The sequence below is a fragment of the Marmota monax genome, unplaced genomic scaffold (genome assembly GCF_021218885.2).
Source record: "Marmota monax isolate L192 unplaced genomic scaffold, Marmota_monax_Labrador192_F-V1.1 WCK01_AAM20220418_F8-fsc00028, whole genome shotgun sequence".
NCBI classification, from domain to species: domain Eukaryota; kingdom Metazoa; phylum Chordata; class Mammalia; order Rodentia; family Sciuridae; genus Marmota; species Marmota monax.
The window spans coordinates 2,803,065-2,816,940 of NW_026694779.1; the positions used below are offsets into that span (position 1 = coordinate 2,803,065).

The 13,876-nt window shown below is 47.2% G+C and overlaps 1 protein-coding gene across 8 annotated transcripts in view; it reads left to right on the forward strand.

Moving 5' to 3' along the window:
* Window positions 1-248: 248 nt before the first annotated feature.
* The window catches only part of Atp2b2 (ATPase plasma membrane Ca2+ transporting 2), a 351,907-nt gene continuing 338,279 nt past the window's right edge, over window positions 249-13,876 (forward strand). For all 8 annotated transcript variants that reach the window (XM_058572956.1, XM_046425452.2, XM_058572950.1 and 5 more), the window contains exon 1: window positions 249-340. The gene's annotated coding sequence lies outside the window, so the exon portion shown is untranslated. The remainder of the gene's footprint in view (window positions 341-13,876) is intronic.

Here is a 13,876-nt window from a genome sequence, read left to right on the forward strand (position 1 = left end):
AGGGGGCGCGGATGGGATGGGATGGTGCGCTCTGGATCCAGGGGGGCGCTGTCCGTGCAGAGTTTGGGGAGGGCCTGAGGGGAGCGCGCGGGGGCGGAGGGAGCGGGGAGGAGGGAGGAGGGAGGGAGGCGGGCAGAGCGCAGTGCAGCGGTGGCAGAGGCGGCAGAGGGAAGGAGGCAGGCGGGCGGCGGCGGGGCCGCGGGGCGAGGCGAGCGCGGGGCAGCCGCGGCCGAGGAGCCACAGCCGCAGCGGGGCCGGGCCGGGCCGGGCGCGCACCAGTGGCGGCGGCAGCGGCAGCGGCAGCGAAGGCGGCAGCATCTCGCTCCCGGAGCCAGCGCAGGTGAGGCAGGGGCGGCCGGCCCGGGGCTCTGGGCCTCTTCCCTGCTCCCTCGGTCTCTACCTCCTTCCCGGTTGGCTTCTCTTTCTTGGGCGCTCGTCCTGGGGACCCCCCCACCGGGCAAGAGTCTGAGCCCTAACCAAAGCAGGTCCTGGGTCCCCTCTTTCCGAGGAGGCAGGCGCCTTGTCAGCAGTGACCTTGAGCGGGCACCAAGAGGCGGGCGGGGCGGGCGGGGGTGGGCGCCTGCAGACCCGCCTGCTACGGCCGGCCGGGGAGGGGGCAAGCCTTGAGCCTATGGCGCGCAAACTTTCTGGGCTGAGCAGCTGCGCTGAACTTGGGGGTGGGGGTCGTCCGAGGTGCTAGAAGCCCCCAAATTTCCTCCTTCCCTGCTGCCTTTGATTTCTTTACCTGGCTCCCCTTTAGTGTTGGGGGACCTCCTTTCTTCTGGCTATTTCCCTTGGATTAGGGACATGTCCAGAGCTATGAACATTGACTCTGGGCTGGGGTCTTCTCTCCTCCACAAAAGTGGTTTCCAGCTTCTAAGAGCAGAGGTGGTGGAGGACCCAGTGCAAAGTGCTTTTCGCATCTCTGGCCTCACCACCTTTTCCAGGTATCCCCCATCCTGTCCACAGCCCTTCCCTAAACACATGCCACTCCTTCACAGGGAGCTCAGAAGCCCCTCCTCAGTAAGTAGAGCTTTCAGATCCGCAATGTCATGTTTTTCAGGCAGGTGTCAAAGACTCCCCGGGAAAGGGGACTTGGGCAGGAATGCTTCATGCATTCACCGGTGGACCACTAAGTTCTTGAACACTTGGATTCACCCAAGGCCTGATCATCCCGGCTGCCCTGTGGCCTCGGGAGAAAGGGACATCCTGGTGGTCAGGGATGTCCTAGCTCTAGAAACAGCCTCCTGGAACATTATCCTCAGAAAAGGGACATCAGGCCCAGAGAGGGTGAGCTAGCCTCAAGGTCACACAGTCAGAGGAACAGGGAAAACAGGGCTTTCTTAGGATGGGTTAAGATAAATTGGTGAAGACTCCTGTTTGGTTTCTACACCTGAGGGGTTTGGGCTCTAGGACTCTTGTCTTTTACTTGCTGTGTGACTTCCTCTTTCTGACTTCGTTTCCCCCTCATGTGAAACAGGAGAAGCCACTTCATAGGGCTTTTCTGGTGGTTGAAGGAGTGAATGTTCCTAAACTTCTTACCATCATGCTTAATGCATGGTCTGTGGCCAGAATATTTTGGCTACCTGCTTGTGAGTTTCCTTTCTGAGCCTGGAAGGGAGGGCAGAAAGGGTTAATCATTCCCATTCTCTTCCTTCTGCTTCTGGCACCTAGATTAGGTGGGTTCTCCCCTGTGGTGGTGTGGGGTGGTGAGGGCAGCCCTGGCTGGAACCTGTGCCTCTACATAGAATGTTCAGTGGAGACCAGAGCCAGCACCCTCAGGAACCCACTGTACCTGGCTGCGTGGGCCAACTCTGGGCTATGCTCTCCTGTTGCTTCCACAGGGAAATCAATACCTTATTTCTAATCGGGAAATGAAAACAGGGCCCTGCTGCAGCCCCAGGAAGACACCCTCTTGCCACACAGTCTGGTGGGAGCAGCATGCCCTCCTGGCACCAGAGGTGGGGAATGGGGCTTCTTCACTCGCTCACTCACCAAACCTTGATTCTTGCCTTCTCTAAGTGAAAAAGTACTTGTAAATAACTCAGAGGTCAACTATAACTAGCAATAAAGTTCCTACCAGATTCAAGGCATTTGCTAGGCACTGAAGATACATTCATTCATGTGACACTTTTGCAGTATATACCTACTATGTGCTAAGCACTGTTTGATATACCAGAAACACCTGGGTAAGTAAAACAGACCCAAGTTCCAGTCAGGTAGCCTGGCTACATAAATTATCACCCAAACTGAGACACTTCTGAGAGGAAGAGGGGCATGACTGATAACAGCACCAGGACCACAGGCATAAATGGAAAGGGTCAGTCACACTGGGATACATGGCCACCCTGTAACTTTGTGGAGTTTATAGGCCCGTGTCTGAGAGAGCTGTTAATATTTTTTGAGGACTTGCTTTTTGCCAGGCTCTGTGGCTAAGCACGCTTGGGTTGTCAACTGATTTAATCTGCACAAGGCTGCATGTGAAGTTGGCATTACCATGTACATGCCCCTGGTGGTTGTGGTGCTGGGACCACTTCTACTACTTAACTGATGGACTGCAGAGCCTCCCAAAGATGGTGACACCAGAGCCCAGGGTGCTCATAGTCCTCTCAAAGAGGCCCGCGGATGACTTGTAGCCAGTAGCGCAAATGCTATAATTGATGTGGTTTGGAAGCAGACAGGGAGACAGATTCTGCCTGGAAAAATCAGACAGCTTCATGGAGGAGGGGACTTTCCTTTATGCTGGACCTTGAAACATAAATTAGGAGTTTGATAGATTGTGGAGGTCGGAGTTCGGGGATGGCAGTGGTAGAGGGTTTGAATAATTCCAGGCCCAGGTTGCTAAAGCTTAGAGGTGTGAGCTATGCAGACTGTTTGGGGATACCACTCCCCAAATAGGTCCAGATCCAGTTGCGACAGGACAAGTGTTAGCTCTGAAACACTACAAGCCAGCAGAGTTTAAGTCCAAGCATGGCGTGTGGTGGCAAGGGAGACCTTCTGAATTTTAGGATGCTCTGGAGTCTTAACGATTCAGTAGGAAGGGAGCAAGAGAGAGAATTTGTCATACAGAATTTTCTGTTTGACTTTTCCATGATCCAATCTATACTATGAACTGCCTGCAAGGTCATGGAAGTCATTTTGTTATACAGAATCAGTGCAGATGAATTTTATCAGCCCGTAGCAGCAAAGGGGTTTCACCAAGCAAACTGATTGCCCAGAAGAGAAATATTAACTTAGTTGAGGGAGAGAGGTTTTAGCTGTATCACTTGCAAATAAGAAATATTCTCATTATAAATTAAATCTTTTCCATTTGTTAAATCACATACCAGAAAAATCTAACTTCCACCTCCCTCCCCTCCTCTTTGTGTCACCTCTCTGTTGCCATATAAATCTGAGAGCAATAAAACTGCATTTCTTTAGTAATGACTTATTTATCAGACTTCTTATTAATTTAGATTGGCCTCCTTTCCTCCCTCCCGAATTAAGTGGAATCATTAAAGTTTGATAGATCTAAAAATTTGAATCTAGTAACAAAGAACAAAGAGGGGGTGATTAACTTTTAGGGCCTGGGATTGGAAAGTCAGGCTAGAAAGATTTGGGAAGCAAAAGAGAAGTTGATGGAAAGGAAGAGAGGAGGAGAGAGCAGGGCCAGTTTTGTGAGAGTGACGTGGAGGGGGCGGGTGGCACTGAGAAGGATCCTTGCACTTGACTTAATGCTCTCCAATCATCATGTTCCAAATCTCAGTCATTTTTGAGATTTTTCAGTTTACACTGGTTCCTACATTAGGTAACTTATCTAGGGAGGAAGAAAGTTGAGGGCCAGAAGATGTAGAAAGAGCGGGGAAAGATAGAGATAGGAGAAAAAGAAAAGAAAGTACATTTTAAAAGGCTCAGCTATGGCTGGGGTGTAGCACTGCAAAAAATAAATTAAAAAAATGAATTTTAAAAAATTAAAAAATAAATAGAAGTCCTTCCCTATGCCAGATGCTGTATGAGACTGTATGCTGTTTATCTATCTTAATCTTCATAGCAATCATGAGAGAGGTAATCTTATCCCTGTTTTAAAATGTAGGTTTATTATTATTCAGGTGTGGTAAGGCCAACAGACCAGGAGACAGCTGCCATAGAAAAGACAGTTACAGTTCCCAAGAGGAGAGGGTATGCCACACCAGGCAGGGCCTACGGAAGCCCCCAGGGGCAGTCAGGAAGCAGAGGGAGCAAGTGGAAAGGGCGCAGGAGTCTTTGTTGTGGTTTCTTTGGGAAGACACAGGTGGGGCAGGGGAAGCCGTTTGGCTCATTTCAGCAGACTCTGGGGCATAATGGCTGTCCCTAGTTATCTGGTACCAAATCTGGGATGATTAAGGCAGGGAAGTAGTGGCCCAGAATGCCTGAGTTCCATAAAGGAGGTGCCTGGGAGCGTGGGCTTCCGATTGGTGGCTTGCATGTGAAAGGCACACTTTCATAGGTGAGTCTTTTACTCTTTCTAGAAACTGAGTATCCCTGGGGTGGGGAGTCCCTCCAGGGTCAGCAAGGCCTCAAGATGTCAAGTGTCAAATTCAGAAACTGAAAAACAGTTATTACAATTCCCTGTTTTATAAATGAGGAAACTGAGACTCAAAGAGATTTAAGTTTAGAGTTCAGACCCAAATCACTTGACTGGTGAGGTGATGCTGGGTTGAAAGGTATGTGCGCTTTCAGACTTCACAGAAATGGGAAGGGTCCGGATTGTGCATGAGCCGCCCTCATAACTATAATCTCTCCTCTACACACCTACAGCAAGTTGAGGGATGGAAAGTGGAGGAAGAAAACACAACTGACCCTCCCTGTCCACAGGTTCCACATCTGTGGATTTGAGCAACCACAGATGGAAACTGGAAAAAAATTATGTTTGCATTGAACCTGTATAAATTTTGTTCCTTATTATTATTCTCTAAACAATACAGCATGATAACTTACTTAAGCATTTACATTGTATTAGTATGGTCTGGAGATGGTTTAAAGTATGTGGGAAGGTCAGTGTAAATACTACACAATGTCATGTGAGGGAGCTTGAGCATCTGTGGATTTTGGCATGGGGAAGTGTCCTAGAACCAATGTACTGAGGATACCAAAGGATGAATGCATAATTTTTCTTCCAGAGACAAAGAGGTGAAGTTAGTGGTCAAGGCTTCAAGTTTGGGAGAGGTATCAAATGGGGGCCTTCCAGGTGACCTCCAAGAGGGTGTCCACATGGAGGTCCTGTCCTGCCCAGATAAACCTTCAGGGAGAGAGGCAGAACAGAGGACATGCTTATGGTCCAGGAAGCTTCCTCCCAACAGGAAGAATGGCAGTTCTGATAACCCTACCCCCATCCCTCTTCCCAAGTTGACCAATAAAATAAGACTCCTCTTCTTTGAGGGCAGAGCTAGGGAGAGGAGGGGTATGGCAGAGTGAACTCTGAGGATTCTCCCCCTAGAGAAGGGACCCTGGGGAATGAGGAAGCACATTCCTCACAGGGAAGTGAGGAAGGCAGAAGATGGTAAACCCCTTCCGTCCACCAAACATAACATCTTATAAGGCTGGGCATTTTTTGGAGTGTAAGGAAAGGGGTCCCATCGCTTTCATCAGATTCCTAAGTAATAGGAAGCAGCCCTGAGTTAGTAAACAAATGGTGAGGGTGCAGGGTGGGTGCTGAGCAAGCCGCAGCTAACCTAATTCCCAAGCCAAGAGAAGACCCTTTGGTTTTTGGTTTTAGGAGGGTGAATATGCAGAGAAACCGAATGCCTCCCTGTGTTTTCTGGTACCAGCTCAGGTGCCATAAACATTGTTATGTTGTAATGTAACATCTAGGCAGGGTTCTATAGTGGTGGAGTAACCTGCCTCCTTATTTAAAAATCAAAAGGTGGGACTTAGAAAAATGATCAAAGCTTGTACTGGGCTCAGCCTAAGAAAATGGCTGTGGGATGGGGGCGGGTTTGGCAGATGAACATGATAAAGACTGAGCAGATGAGTTTGTATGTCCTTGTGCAATGATAAAAGTGAAAATAATGATCTGTACCTGTTTGATGCTTTGTCCTCTTTATATCCTTCTGCCCAGAAAGGAATCGGACTGCAAGTAGTAGCACAAATGGCTTTAATGGGTAGTTCTAATCAGAAGTGTTTCTTCTGAACCTCCGACTCTATCACCGCTCTCCAGGTGAGCAGTTTCCTCTGCCACCTCCAGGTTCTGTCTTCATACTATTGTCACACACACACACACACACACACACACACACACACACTCACCTAGGAGAAGACTAGGGCCCTGAATCCATAACCAGGTAGCTATTCATCAAGGGCTTGCTGTGAACCCGGACATGTGGTGTACTTTTTATCATCAGCTTTACTGAATAAAAGCAGGGAGTGTTAGCTTAGGACCACAGAGGTTTGGAAAACTGCCCATGGTCACATGGCAAATGAGATTGTAGGCATCTCTCAATGCCTCCCTGCCCTCTCAACTCCTATGATTAACCTCTAGATGTTTGGCCTCTGCTTTTCTCACTGTTATGTCTTCAGGTGTTCCCCTTCTGATGCCCAAGGACCAGGGTGCTGTTTCCCATCTCTCCAGAGTCTCTGAACATCTCCTGAACATTTTACACCATCCCTGCTGTGGGACTTTAGATTTCTGGATTCTAAAGTCATGGATATCCTTCTTGGAGCTCTGGAAAGAATAGAGAAAGGGAATTGTGCATGGATGGGGTTCTGGAGGCATTGGATGCTAGTCTCAGCCCTGGGTAGAAGGAGTGGCAGCAATCTGCAGGAATCTAGAGGCAGAGGAGCAGAGAAGATCGTGATACACATGCGGCTCGAGAGGGGAGGCTGCCTCTCTACCTGCTCTTTCCCACCCATCCTTACCATAGCAGGCCAGAGAACTTTAGGACCAAGAGGTCCCTTGGAGAATAACTGGTCCAACTCCTTGATCTGACAGAAAAAGTGAAAAGATTTGTTATTATTTATTTTATGTAGGTCAGAGTTATGACTGAGCCAGATCTGCCAAACTGAACATTTTAGGTTCTGGCTTCCTATTTCATTCAACATCCCCAGTGTGTCAGAAAATGGTAGACACTCAATGCATGATCATATTAGTTTCTCAAGGCTGCTGTAACAAATTGCCATAAACTTGGATGCTTGAAGCAACAGACATTTTTTCTCTCACAGTTATGAAAGTTAGGAGCCCCAAATCAAGGTGACAGTAGTGCTGTTCTCTCTCTACTGACTCCAGGGAAGAATCCTCTGCCACTTCCTAGCCTCCAGCAGTCACTGGCAATCTTTAACATTCTTTGATTAGTAGTTGCATTGCTCCAAATTCTACCTGTCTTCACAAGGCTGTCTTCTCTTCGTGTCTTATTCTCTGTTTCCAAATCTTTCTCCTCATAAGGACAGCAATCATCCTGGATTGGGGTCCACTGTAAGTGAGTTTCACCTGATCTTATTTTTTTACATCTATATAGACCTTATTTCCAAATAAGGTCACATGGCAGGTACTTCAGCCTATCATTTGGGAGGGGCACAATTCAACCCAATAAGCTCTCCTTTCCCCCAAAGCTAACACCAGTTGTGAAGAACCCAAAGGTCTCTAGAAGGAGAAAACAATGGCTGTTTAGTCCACATTTGCAGCACCTCCATTCAAGCCTGAAGAGCTCAAAATTATGTCCATGTGATCTTGGGAAAGTGGATTCTGGGCTCTTATTCCCCTCATTTGTAAAAAAGGATATGAATAGTACCTATCTCATGGATAAGATAGAAGTCCTCAAAACAGCACCCAGGAAGCTCTTCACGATGTCAGCCATTACTCTTTCTCACCAATGCACCTTGTCATGGATGGGACTTTTCACCAATATGTAGATCTCTTCATTCTCACAGCAAGCCTGTGATGTGGCCTGATAAACATCAACTTCCTTTCCTCATAAGGTGGTTTTGCTTGATGAAGCCAGATCGCCAATCCAGGCCCTGGGTTTCTCATTCCACTCTGGGTAGCCAGCAGCTCACTGGTACAAAGATGTTGCTGTCGGATCCCCCCAGGTTGCGTGAGCTGGAGGTTGGAAAGAATAAAGTTTTAGCCCCTTGTAGGGCGAAGTTGTGGGAAGAATAGGCTGTGCCCCCAAATGGAAACAGGACTCAACATCTGTTGCCCAGTTGTCACTGGGCTTTAGAGAAGGTGGGACTGATTGGGCCAGCTTACCTTCCTTCCTAACTTTCTTCCTTCTTTGCATTCTTGGGTCCTGGCACATAGTAGGTGGTTCATGAAAATAAGGTGGATTTTTTTTTTATTTCTTATGAATTCAAATAGTGCCCCCCCCCCAAAAAAAAACAGTGACAACACAACTCTAGGATAAGTCCACCATGCCTAAACGGTGACTGTTGTCCTGTGTTCTATAGGGACTCAGGGTGGGCCATCAAATTGTGATCAACTGAAAAATCTGCTTTTGATGCTATTTGAGAAAATGAGATGTTGAGGTGAACAGCCAGCGATCATGATGGGCAAGCCTTTAGTGGTGAGGATGTGAAGAGGGCACGCCTATAGGCAGGGTATGTAAGAGATGCAGTATTTGAGAACTGGCATCAGGGACAGATGCCACCATGAATGGAATCTCCAGAATATTGCCATCAGGAGTAGATAAGAGCATGAGGCTAGGAAAGTTCAACTCTCTCCAAAAAATCAATGCACATCATTTCTTTCCCTTGTCCTCTTCCTCCTTCCCCCCTTCCTCTTCTCTCTTTTTGTTATAAAGTAGGAATTTGGCTAGTCATTAGCAATATAGAAGTATCTCCAACTTCTTCTTCTCTAGTCACATGATATATTGAAAACTTTCTCCTTTTTGATATTAGTTATAGCCATTTGTCTTGCCTTTGCAAATGAACTTTGAGATGAAGTGATTTCTATATGAAGCTTTAATAACCAACAGGCTGTTTCCCCCTTTTTGTTTATTGTTGATTTAGGTAGCATGGGATAGAGCCTCCCCCAGTGTGATTGTTTGAACAAAAACCAGAGGATAGGACCCCAGTCATGCTGAAATGGCCCTGTAGCATCAGTGAGAAAAATGCCTTTGTTTTAAGCCACTAGTGTATTGGACTTGTTTGTCACTGCAGATTAACTTAGCCTACACTAACTGATTTAGGTAGGATGTAAGCTGAAATAGTAATATCTTGTTGAAAAAAATTTTTTTTGGTATTGGGGATTGAACCCAGGAATGCTTAACCACTGAGCCACATCCCCAGCACCCCCGCCTTTTAAAAAATATTTTATTAGTTGTTGGTGGAACTTTATTTATTTTTTTATGGTGCTGAGAATCGAACCCAGTGCCTCACTCATGCTAGGCAAGTGCTTTACCACTGAGCCACAGCCACAGCCCTCCCCAGCCCTTTTTTTTTATATTTTATTTAGAGACCGGGTCTTGCTAAGTTGCTTAGGGCTTCATTAGGTTGAGGCTGAGGCTGGCTTTGAATTCACAATCCTCCTGTCTCAGCCTCCTGAGCTGCTGCAATTACAGCCATGCACCACTGTGCCTGGCATTTATTGAGATATATTTGAGTCTTTTAATTACTTTGGCTATGGTGCCAAAAATGTTCGTGTTTTAATATACTGTAACCACTGCGCTGTGAGGTGACAGCCAATCTCCCCATCATGGCCAATGTGGACTTTTCTAGTTTTGCCCTGGGTTCATCTTTCCATGCTGTCTCACTAGTCTAGAGCATCCTCGCAATAGGCCCTGTGCCTGCACATCTCCAAGCTTTTGCTCATGCTCTGCCCTGAATGGGGCATCCACCAGGAAATCATTGTCACTTGCTGAGTGTCTGAGGTGGAGAGTGACAAGTGCATGGAGAGAGAGAGAGAGGAGCCCTGGGTTTGTTCTTTGAAGGCAGAGTTAGGACCAAGAGTGGTTCCTGCTCAATGAGAGAGAGTTTTCTAGCCCATAGAGCTTGGCCCGGCCCAGTACTGTGTTCACAGCACTAGAAAGCTTCCAGGCAGAGGCAGGTGTCATGGAGGGGGCTCTAGGTTAGCAGGAGTGCAGCAGACTCTCCGATCCTGCCTCACATGACTGTAGGGAAGACTGCCCAAAGAGGGTGGATCTTGGCTGCCAGTCTATATGTATTTTTTCTCTTTTCAAAATAAAAGTAGCTTTTTCTCCCCCTGGTTATAGAGCTGTTACATAATGATTATATAAAATTCAAATGGTATCAAAAAGTATAAAGAAGAAAGTAAAACTCAGATGAAAATGCCACGGAACAGCTAGCTCCTGTTAACATGTTGTCAGATGTTCTTCCAGATATTTCTCTATGACTGATAGGTACGCAGATAATAATAGAGTATGGGCATCTTAAATATCAATAAATATGTCTCCACCTCATCTTTTATAAGTGGCTCTGCCATAATTAATTGAACAAATCCCTTCCTCATGGGTACTTAGGTTGTGTCCAGAATTTTGCTATCATAGGCAACACTGTCACATTCTTGATGTGAGCCCCTGGGCAAATGAGCAGGCGTCTCCTGATGATGAATTCCCGGAGTGGAGTCAAAGACTAAACTATTTGGGGTGAAAGAATAAAAGAAGAATATCATGCAAAAGTGTCTGAAGGAAGAGAGGTGAATAAGGGATCACGCCTGGGCTGGAAGGTTAGTAGGGCCCGGATGTAGAGGGGAGGAAGAACAGGGAGATGATTTAAGAGAGCTCCAGCCCAGTTTTAGGTGAGCCATTCCGTAGTGAAAAGGTACCCGTGGGTGACAGAATCTATAAAACCAGGCGATTACAAGCACTTTCAAATATGTAGTCTCATTTAAACCTACCCCACTCTCAGAGGAAAGACTCCATCTCGACTTTACAGAAGATCATTGTGGAGACAAAAATCGCAGAAGGCATTTTTTTTTTTTTTTTAATCAGGGAGTTCTTTTCCGGATGCATCCAGCCAACTTCCTCTTGTGTTTCATTGGCTGGAATTGGGTCATGTGGCCACGCCCAAACCAATCATTGCCAAGAGAATGGGACCAGTGGGGCATAAATGGACCAGGGTTTGTCTGAGTGAGCTAGGGGCCTGGGAACATGTGATCATAGTCAGAGCTCTCCCAGCTGGGAAGGTGGAGGGAGAAGCCACTGGGGAGGCAGCACCCAGTGACTGCTGACTGACTGCTCACTGGGCAGGGAGCTAGGCAAGGAAAGGGGTTCAGGCATATTTCATCCTCTATCCTAGTGCTGGCACAGGGCCTGGCACATGAAAGAGAAAAGTACTGATTGATTGGATGAATGAATGAAATGCATCAGTAGGTGTTTCTCCATTGAATCCTGATATTTAGGATTCATAATGCACCAGTCATGCCCAATACTCTGGCAATTTGGCAGGATGGTTTAGGTACTTCAGAGATTATAGGAACGCCACCAGCTATAAGGAAATTGCAATTTAGTTGGGTAGTAAACACTAGAAAGAAAGATATGTCATTGGGCCTGGGCTCTGATGTAGACTGAACATGCAAGGGAGTATCCATTGGTACCCAGAGAAGTGGGAGGAGACCCCACAGGGACAGGACACTGTGGCGAGCAGAGGTATGTGGTGGAAAAAAAATCACCTATGTCCTCAGAAAACAGGTGTGAGGGGGAGAGAGTCTGAAGAGGACTCTTCTTGAGAGCCTATTATGTGCTAGGGATTGGGGGAGCTGAAACTGAATATGAAGTTGCTTGCACAACATTGCACAGCCAGCAAGGGATGAGGCCTGTCAAGAAAGTAGATCCATTCTGATGGCCATTGAGGGCCCACCTAAGACCAGCAGGTGGTGAGATGAGTGTGCAAAGGGGAGCCTAGAAACTGACAGGAGGACCTAGGAGAGACTAGATTCAGCAAAAGTGCAGATGTGAAAAGGCATACGCAGAAGCATTCATAACAGGATTCAAGGTGGGCTTAAGGCCACGGCATTGATTTCAAATCTTTGCTCTGTCACTTAACAGCTGTGTGACCTTGGATAGGACCCTTCCCTTCTCTGTACCTTAGTTTCTCCATCTATAATATAATGATGATAATTCAATGTGTTCAGTGCCCAGCATATTATAGGAATTTAATAAATAGCAATATTCTTATGATGGGCCTTATTTTTACTCTTGTTTTGGAATTTCATGGGTAACCAGACCTGGAGCCGACTCCTTGGTGTGCAGTCTTGGGGTTCTGTTCTGCCTTGGTCACTACCTGCACATTTGACCTTGAATTTCCCCCTCCCGGGCTTTTCCAGTCCCAGCTGTAGAATAAGGGGGGCATGCTGGATGTTTTGTAGCATCCACCCTTGCTCCAAGTCCTGTGTTGTGTGAGGTGGAAAAGGGAGGCTGTAGTGACTAAAGGGATCAGAACCAAGGGGTGTCTGGGGCTGCCTTTGTCCTGGGAGAGCAAAAAAAGGGCAAGGGGAGAAGAGGGACAGAAGAGTACCTGGGAGCCACAGCAGGCCGAGCAGCCAGTGAGGACTAGGCAGGTTCGACAACCCCGGCTGAGCAATCTGGAGGAGGGTGCCGGGGTGAACAATGGAAGGCAAATGAGGCAGAAGCAAGTTGAGAACAGCTGCCCTCATCGTGGAGCAATGGGTGGGGGGAGAGATCAATCAGCTCATCCTGATGTTTAATACCTGGGGGGCAGGGCTTTGAAGATTGTATATTCAGAGCCTGAAATTGAATTTCTCAAAGTTTGCAGGAACGCTGCAATTATGCCAGAGAACATGTCTATGAAATCCCCTTGAATTCTATTTTTGGGCACAAGGTTTTATAACCAGAGTCAGAAATTGAGTGGAAGTGTGTGGGAGGCTGACCCTGGACAGCTTCCATGCTGGAGAGGAGGGGAGAGTATTTTTATCTGCAAACCCCCGTGCCTCATAGGGTGAGGCCAGGGAGGAGGCCGGCTCACCACTTTGGGTTTCTCACCCACTGTTGTGTTAAGATGCGAAATGTCTTTGACAGAAGTTGTTCAAGTTTCTTACTTAGAGTGGGTGGCTGGAGGCCGGGGATGGAGCCAGAGAACTTGTTTGGGACTTTTTCACATTGGAACCAAAATATCTGAAATTCAACTTGCCAGAAACTCCTTTAGATGCCACTTGTGGGGATGTCACAGTGCTTGGGGAGTTTGGTTTGGCTGGAGACTCCTCCTCTGTGGCTGTGGCTTTGCTCTTGGTGTGCCACAAGCTGCCCCAAACTCAAACGTAAGGGAACAAGCATGTATTATCACTGTCAAACCTATGGGTCAGCTGAGTGGTGCTGGTACTGGTTGGGTTCCCTTGCTTCTCTGTGGTCTGCTCTAAGTCACATAGATAGCTCTGTGGATCCTCGGGGGCTCTCACATGGTGAGAGTGGCTGACTCTAGGCTGATCTAGGTTGACCTCAGTTGGGTCATGTACCTCTGCTCCATGTGGTGTCTCATCCTTCAAGCAGCTAGCCTGAGTTTGATCACAGCAGAGTTATGAGGGAGAGAGACAGAAGCACTCAAGGACTAATGAGACCTGGGCTCAAAATTTGCAATGTCACTTGCTCTATTGGAGAAAGCAAGTCAGAGAAAATTGGTGAAAAATGTAAGGTGAAGGGAAATAGACCTCCTTTCTGGGTGGCAAGGAACCACAAAGTCAGACTGGAAATGGCTTGAATCCATGAAGCCTCTAACTACAACCATCTGTGCCTTCACATCTGTGGCTACCTGAGCATTGGCCTTCAGGGATGTCAGGGTAGACAGCCATCCTCCTTAAAGCATTTGTGATGTCCAAGACTCCCTTGGTGTGACATGAGTTTTACAGAAGAATCTTATCAGTGGAATCAGGAAAATGTTTGTCTTCAAACAATGAGAAATCACTACCAGACTGGTAGAGGTTTAAAATGTTCATACTATCAAGTATTGGTAAAAA